This window comes from Triticum urartu, chromosome 7 (genome assembly GCF_003073215.2).
Source record: "Triticum urartu cultivar G1812 chromosome 7, Tu2.1, whole genome shotgun sequence".
Classification (NCBI taxonomy): domain Eukaryota; kingdom Viridiplantae; phylum Streptophyta; class Magnoliopsida; order Poales; family Poaceae; genus Triticum; species Triticum urartu.
This window is the reverse complement of record NC_053028.1, coordinates 44,340,770-44,349,939: the sequence shown is the minus strand read 5'-3', so window position 1 is coordinate 44,349,939 and position 9,170 is coordinate 44,340,770.

Below are 9,170 nucleotides of genomic sequence, written 5' to 3'. Positions count from 1 at the left end.
TTGCAATGGAAGGCAGAGAATGGTGTATCTGACAAGGGATTTGAAAAGTTGCTGGTAATGATAAAGGATATGCTTCCAAAGGACAACGAATTGCCCGAGAGTACGTACGAAGCAAAGAAGGTTGTCTGCCCTCTAGGGTTAGAGGTGCAGAAGATACATGCATGCCCTAATGATTGCATCCTCTACCGTGGTGAGTACGAGGATTTGAACGCTTGCCCGGTATGTGGTGCATTGCGCTATAAGATCAGCCGCGATGACCCTGGTGATGTCGAGGGCGAGTGCCCCAGGAAGAAGATTCCTGCCAAGGTGATGTGGTATGCTCCTATAATACCACGGTTGAAATGTTTGTTCCAAAACAAAGAGCATGCCAAGGCGATGTGATGGCACAGAGAAGACCGTAAGAAAGACGGAAAGTTGAGAGTACCCGCTGACGGGTCGCAGTGGAGAAAAATCGAAAGAAAGTATGGGAAGGAGTTTGCAGATGACGCAAGGAGCGTATGGTTTGGTCTAAGCGCAGATGGCATTAATCCTTTTGGGGAGCAGAGCAGCAACCATAGCACCTGGCCTGTGACTCTATGTTTGTATAACCTTCCTCCTTGGTTGTGCATGAAGCGGAAGTTCATTATGATGCCAGTGCTCATCCAAGGCCCTAAGCAACCCGGCAACGACATTGATGTGTACCTAAGGCCATTAGTTGAAGAACTCTTACAACTGTGGAATGGAACAGGTGTACGTGCGTGGGATGAGCACATGGGGGAAGAATTTGACCTAAAGGCATTGTTGTTCGTGACCATCAATGATTGGCCTGCTCTCAGTAACCTTTCAGGACAGACAAACAAGGGATACCGCGCATGCACGCACTGTTTGGACGATACAGACAGTATATATTTGGCTAATTGTAAGAAGAATGTGTACCTGGGACATCGTCGATTTCTTCCGAGCAGGCATCCCGTAAGAAAGAAAGGCAAGCATTTCAAAGGTGAGGCGGATCACCGGACGAAGCCTCGCCACCGTACTGGTGCTGATGTACATGATATGGTCAAGGATTTGAAGGTGGTCTTTGGAAAGGGTCCTGGTGGACAACCTATTCCGAATGACGCTGACGGACGCGCACCCATGTGGAAGAAGAAATCTATATTTTGGGACCTGCCCTATTGGAAAGACCTAGAGGTCCGCTCCGCAATCGACGTGATGCACGTGACGAAGAATCTTTGTGTGACCCTGCTTGGCTTCTTGGGCGTGTATGGGAAGACAAAAGATACACCTGAGGCACGGGAGGACCAGCAACGTACGGACGGAAAAGACGGCATACATCAGGGTCATGCAAGCTATGCTCTTACCAAAGAAGAGAAGGAAATCTTCTTTGAATGCCTGCTTAGTATTAAGGTACCGTCTGGCTTCTCGTCGAATATAAAGGGAATAATAAACATGGCAGAGAAAAAGTTCCAGAACCTAAAGTCTCATGAATGCCACGTGATTATGACGCAACTGCTTTCGGTTGCATTGAGGGGGCTTCTACCGGAAAACGTTCGATTAGCCATTGTGAAGCTATGTGCATTTCTCAATGCATTCTCTCAGAAGGTAATCGATCCAGAAATCATACCAAGGTTAGAGAATAATTTGGTGCAATGTCTTGTCAGTTTCGAGTTGGTGTTCCCACAATCCTTCTTCAACATCATGACGCACGTCCTAGTTCACCTATGAGAAGAGATTAACGTTTTGGGTCCTGTATTTCTACACAATATGTTCCCTTTGAGAGGTTCATGGGAGTCTTAAAGAAATATGTTCATAACCGTGCTAGGACAGAAGGAAGCATCTCCAAGGGCCATGAAAATGAGGAGGTCATTGAGTTTTGTATTGACTTTATTCCTGACCTTAAACCGGTTGGTGTTCCTGAATCGAGGCATAAGAGCAGACTGGATGGAAAAGGCACGCTAGGAGGGGAACAAATAATATGTATGGACGGACATTCTCTCACTGAAGCACACTACACAGTTCTACAGAATTCCGCCTTGGTGGCTCCGTATATGGATGAACACAAGAATTTGCTACGCTCCAAACACCCGGAGCGGTCTGATGGCTGGATTACACGTGAACAAACCAGGAGTTTCGCCAGCTGGTTGCAGACACGTACCATGCATGACACCTCTATTGAAGATGACCTGTACTTGCTGTCCCAGTTACCATCTTCGAATATAATGACTTTCAAAGGGTACGAGATAAATGGTAATACATTTTACACGATTGCCCAAGATAAGAAGAGCACCAACCAAAACAGTGGTGTCCGCTTTGATGCAGAAACCAAGACGGGAAAGGAAACATATTATGGTCATATACAGGACATATGGGAACTTGACTATCGACGTGGTTTCAAGGTCCCTTTATTTCGGTGCAAATGGGTCAATATGACACGAGGCGGGGTAACGGAAGACCCGCAGTACGGAATGACAACAGTGGATCTCAACAATCTTGCGTATGCAGACGAACCATTCGTCCTAGCCAATGATGTGGCATAGGTTTTCTATGTGAAGGACATGTCTACCAAGCCAAGAAAAAGAAAAGATAAGATAAGGAAGCAAATGCATCGTACGATGAGCCAAAGCGGCACATAGTTCTTTCTGGGAAGAGAAACATCGTGGGAGTGGATGACAAGACAGACAAGTCAGAAGATTATGAAAAGTTTGATGAAATTGCTCCATTCACAGTGAATATTGACCCGAGCATACCGTTAAATGATGAAGATTTTCCATGGTTACGGCGCAAAGGGACACACACGAAGAAAAAGTTTCACACCCAAAGATCTGGGATGTGATCGGCTTCACTATCATCACTTTCTACTGTGTTTCACACCCAGAAGGGAATCTCTGTAATAGTTAGGGTAGTTAATTATGTGTTTTGGCATTTGAAACGCGAAGAAATTTTATGTGCAAACAAATTCTTTCATGCCTTTACTGATTTTTAAAGTTAAGTTATTTACAAACTAGTGATTCACACTAATTTCAAATAATTCAAAATTTAAACAATTCAAATTTGAAAACTACCGGCACTAACAGAAAGTTTGTAATTTTTTGTACCTAAAGCAAAAATATTCACAAAGAAACTCTAAATACACAAAAAAAACAACTCAAAAATAAATAAAGCAAAATAAATAAAAAAAAGCCCGCCTACTAGGCCAAAGCGGCCGGCATACGACTAGAAACCCAACCTGTTGTTGGGCCAGGATGCAGGCCCGCAAAGGCCCAGTAGGCCAACAGGGCAGCACAGAATATGTAGGCCCAGTAGGCCTGCTTTGGAGAGGAGCTCGAGAGAGCTACCGCACGGGGGTTTATAAACCAGTGCGGTCGCCCCTCGGCTAGCGAGGTGGGACTAAACTTGCCGCACCGCACCTGCGCCAGCGCACCCCCTTTAGTACCGGGTTGTGCCACCAACCGGTACTAAAGGGGGGGCCTTTAGTACCGGTTGGAGCCACCACCCGGTACTAAAGGGGGTCGCTTCCCGCCGCTTGGCCTGGCCAAAACAGGCCTTTAGTACCGGTTGGTGGCTCCAACCGGTACTAAAGGCCCCTCCTGTATAAATAACACTTACGAAAATTTCAGTTTCTCATCTGCTTCTTCTCCTCTACACCGTCGCCCGCCGCGCCCCCCGTACGTCTCCATCCCTCGTCGCTGCCCCGTCCCCGTCGTCGCCGCCCCGTCGTCCCCGTCGTCACCGCCGCCCCGTCCCGGCCCGTCCCGCGTCATCCCCGTCCCCGTCGTCGCCACCCCATTACGTCCCCGTCGTCGTCGCCGCCCCGGCCCGTACGTCCCCGTCCCCGTCAACGCCGCCCCGTCCCTGTCCCTGTCGTCGCCATCCCCGTCGTCGCCGCGCCCGTCGCCGTCCCCGTCGCCGCCCCCCGTCGCCTCTCGCCTCGCCGGTGAGCGCGCACACACACACACTTGTTAGAAATTTTTCTGTTTTTTAGAAATTGTTAGAAATTTTTCTGTTTTTTAGAAATAGTTAGAAATGTTAGAATTGTTAGAATAGTTAGAAATGTTAGAATTGTTAGAATAGTTAGAAATGTTAGAATTGTTAGAAATTTTTCTGTTTTTTAGTTATAGAAATAGTTATAAAAAGTTAGAATTGTTAGAAATTTTTCTGTTTTTTAGAAATTGTTAGAAATTTTTCTGTTTTTTTAGAAATAGTTAGAAATGTTAGAATTGTTAGAATAGTTAGAAATGTTAGAATTGTTAGAAATTTTTCTGTTTTTAGTTATAGAAATAGTTATAAAAAAGTTAGAATTGTTAGAAATTTTTCTTTTTTTTAGTTCTAGAAATATTAGAAATGTTATAGAAATGTTAGTTATATAGAAATGTTAGAAATTTTAGTTATCAAAATCCAATCATTAAAAAAATGTTACTTTTTGCGGGCATATAGCTAGTATTTGTTCTCGATGATGCCCGGCCCTCATCCTTGCCGTCGACCCGTCCGCGACGACGTCCGACTGACCCATGTCCGGGACTGGGCTCCGCCGGGTTGGCACTAGGAGGTGCTGCCTGGAGGGGCGCGCCGCTTGATGAGGAATCCGGCCCCGGGTCCCGTCGTCGACCCTGATCTCATTTGGTGGCGTTCGCGTGGGCCAGTTTCGGTGCAGAGGGAGCCGGCCCCGCCGGAGATGGTATGTCGCCGTGTCAGGGAGAGGACGAGCACGTCCATCGCTACATGGTTGCGTTAGAGGGCGGCAGGTTCTCCAATACCTGGCAGTTTCTTCAGGGATCTCACTTCAGCTATGATCCTGTGAGGGTTCCTTCTCTTTGGGTGTCCACCGCCCGCGCCGCAGGAACCGCGAGTGTCCTAGATTCTTCTGTAGTATTCGATCTTTATTAGCTACCTAGCCAGTGATGTACTCGATATATAATATTCAAGACGATGTATTCGAGATTATATATTATTCGAGACGATGTATTCGATATTATATCTATTATTCGAGACGATGTATTCGAGATTATATCTATTATTCGAGACGATGTATTCGAGATTATATCTATTATTCGAGACGATGTATTCGAGATTATATCTATTATTCGAGATGATGTAATTTGAATACTAAATTGTTTTATATTTCTTTTGGCATAGTTAAATAAAAGCTATGGCGGACAATACCAATAGAGAGGGAGAACAGACCATGTTCGATATAATACGCGGGCCAGATGATAATCAGAATGAAGAAGATTATGACGGCTCCGAATTTCTAAACAACACCGGAGAGGGTGATATGATATTCGATCGTGACGACCGAGTTGATGAAGTCATGAACTACGATTATGACAACACCGGAGAGGTATATATATTTATATAAGCAGGCATCTCGTGATCATCACATGTTTTAAATGAGTTGAAGATATATTAAAGAATCGATCTTTCTTCTTTCAGCCATCCGGATCGAGCAAATCTTCAGGCAAAAGGACGAAACAAGGCCCGAACAAAAAGTTGAAGGAGGGCGTAAAGTATAATATCGAGGCAATCAAACGTAATGGCGAACCATTAGTGCCTAAGAAGATTGCGGACAAGTTCGTTCGTCAGTGCGCAGTTCTTGTGAAGGACCAACTCCCGATCTCCCTTCAAGAATGGAGAAAGCCAGCGAAGCCACGTCCAGATCTTACTTTTGTCAACGACAGACAAAAAAGTCTGCTTTGGGATACTCTCATGGAACATTTCACCCTACCAGATCATTTCACAGAAGCAGATGTGCAGAAAGTCAAGGACGCTGCTCTTAGGAAGATGGCGGTTGCATTCAAGAACCACAAGAATCGTGAATGGGACAAGTACGTCAAGGGAGGAAGGAAGACTCCAGTATTCGAGGGAACACTAGAGAATCAAAGTGCTCATTGGGACGATTTCGTGAAATTCAAGGATTCAGAATTATCTAAGGAACGGTCAAGAATAAACAAGGCCAATTCCGCAAAAAAGGATAAGTTCCATAAGCTTGGGCCAGGTGGCTATGCGGTGGGAATGCCTAAGTGGGATAAGTCTGAGAAAGAGATGCTGGATGCAAGTGTCACTCCAGAAACATTGAGCTGGCCCCCCAGGTGCAGGACTTGGTTCTATGCGCATGGGGGGGAGTTGGACCCGAAGACAGGCAAAGTTTCCAAGAAGGCATGTCTGGACGGAGCCGAAGATAAGCTACTTGTTGCAATAGAAGAGGCTCGGTCCGGGTTGTTCGAGCCCAACAGAGAGAACGACGATCTTACACGTGCCCTGGGAAATCCTGAACACCCGGGAAGAACACGAGGCATGGGCGCTATTCCGTGGTATGAGGGGTTTTCGGACTGGAACGCCGACTACAGAACCCGTGCGAGAAAGAAGATTGCGGAGGAGAAGAAGAGGAAGATGGAGGAGGAGCAGAGGAAGCTCGACTATGAACGCCTTCAAGGCCTAGAATCAGCGCACGCGGACTTGGCAATCAAATTCCAGCGGCAGCAGGAGCAGATCGACTCACTTAGCCAGCAAAGGGGGTCTCAGCAGCTGCAGCAGCTAGCGGATGATCCAGCATTGGATACCACCGCCCCATCCATGCCGAGAAGCAGCGTGGGTTCCGCCCCGTTTGACGCAATGCTGGATAGATACCCCGTGGATGATATCGCGGAGAACACTAACTGCGAGCTACACTTCAAAATTAAGAACATATCCTTGAAGGTGGCGGACGGTGTTGCTTATACAAATTCCCCCGATGCAACCTTCAATTGCAACCCGATTCCAGCAGGCTATGCTCGTGTCGTGGTTGATGAGGTGGTGGACCAATATTCGGGGCTAGAGCTTGACATTCCTGGAGGTGACGAGGAGCACACACTCGGAGATGCCAAACATCGTATCATCCTATGGAGAAAGGATTGCATCATCTTTCGAAGGCCACCGACACCGCGTCACCCGACTCCTCGTCGAAGTCCGCCACCGAGTCAGCAGACTCCCGCTCCTCCAAGTCCACCAACGCGTGAGGCCACTCCTCCTCCTCCAAGTCCGGCAAAGTGTCAGGCCACTCCTCCTCCAAGTCCGACACAGCGTCAGACGTCCACTCCTCCTCCAAGTCCGGCACAACCTCAGGCCACTGCAAGTCCGGCACAGCTTCAGGCCACTCCTCCTCGTCCAACTCAGCCCCGTCAGCCGTCTCCGCCGCCTCAGCAATCGCAGAAGAGACACCCCGCAGCTATGGTGCGTAGCGGTACGAGTCGAGGTCATAGTACAGGAAGTACAGGCGGAGGCAAGCGATATAAATATGGTCCAAACCTCACTACTCCTCTTCCTGTGAGGGCTTACGACAGGACCGAGGAGCAAACCAATGCCATAGTGTGGGCAGAAGTCAACGCCCATTTTGGACCGAAACCGCCACCGCCGCCAAGGGAGAAAGTGCCTGTGGAAGTAGTTGACCACTTCATTCGTATGGCTCAACCACCAGCTCCTAAGCCTGTTGACACAGACTATGAGCGCCACATCAGGAAGTTACATCGACAACGTCTACAGAAGGAGGTGAGCTCGAGCTCGAGCAAACAACAAGCAGCTGTCAAAAAATGCGGGAAAACCGTTGCCCAGCTGGGAGAACAGGCGGCGCAATCGATCCCCCCGCTTGTTGTGCCGCCAACAACACGTGACAGTACGCGCGCCCAATATTATTGTGGCCAAACAGTTTACATTCCCGAGGTGGGCGATGTGGTAATAACCCAGGAGCATATAATGCAGGCTGAAACTCTCAAAATCACTGTTGGACAACTCCTCGAGATCGAGGACATGCCTGTGCTTAAAAAGGAGGAAATAAAACGGAAATATGCCCGGGGCCAACCTTTGGTCAAGCCAGAAGAGGTCAAGAAGCTCCCAACGAGAATGTATGAATTACATGAATGGTACATGAACATTACCAAGAGATCCGATCGAGAGTCCCTCATGGTGCAAGTCAAGAAGGATCATTACTACCATGAGAAACCTGTGACCGTTGAGTATTCTGAACTGTTTCAGTTATACAATCAAGACGCACTCGACAAATCTATCGTCAGTTGCTATTGTCTGTAAGTGATTTCTTTCTGTAATTTAAGTCTCAAGCTAGCTGTAGTGATCCTTTTGATCAATCATTACCTGTAATTATCCTCACTATATTCTTTTCTGTGGTATTATGCAGGATGAAGATGTATGAAATGAGAAAAGGTGGACGCTATGGCATTGGGTTCATTGACCCAAACACCGTTAATGATACACATGGAAAATAAACAAGCATCATGAAAAGCAGGTAGAGGACAGCATGCTAGAGTTCTTGAAGCGCCTCAAATACAATGAAGATATACTACTTCCTTACAACTTCCAGTGAGTCACACTTTCTTGTACTACAAATTCTCTGTTTTTGCCTACTAGCTAGCTACATGTTTTTGCTTACATATGCCCGCTTAATTAAGACATGCAAACGTGTGTGCATGCAGATTTCACTGGATCTTGTGTATCATTAAAGTTGACGCCGGAACTAGTTAAATACTGGACTCACTACTCAAAGCAAATAGTGACTATAACATCTTGTTTGGGATAGTCAACAGGTAATTTCAATCATTATTAACTATATATCTCGGCATTTAGTTCGTCATTTCATGATATGAACTATTTAATAACCCCTTTATTCATTTTCTTTGTCGGCGGGCAGGGCTTGGGCAAGGTTCATCAGCGTCACGGAAGGCGAATGGAAACGACAGCTGAAATGGTTTCGACCCCAAGGTAAGTAATTAAGTAGTACTAGCTAGCTAGCTAGCTGCCATCTCTTTAATTATCATGCTTGATTAATTATTATCTGATCAAATTAAATTCCATTCTCGTAATAAAGGCCCTGAAGCAGGCGCAGGGGACTAATCTGTGTGCATTCTGCGTTTGCGAGAACATTCGCATGATGGCGTCCGAAAGGAGCAGATCTCAAAGACAGGAATGGTACGCTTGTCAGAACACTATTCACAATTTTTACACCATTATCGATATCTAGTCACACAACTAATACACATGCATATTGATCTCCTTCTTAACAGTTCAAAGAGGTGCGGGACAAGCTCCTAGAAACGGAGCGCGTAGAAGCACTTCAAGAGGAAATAGCGGGATTTTTGCTCGACCAGGTCATAAATCCGAAGGGAGAATACTATTACCCGCTACCGCCCCCATCGACCAGGTCATGA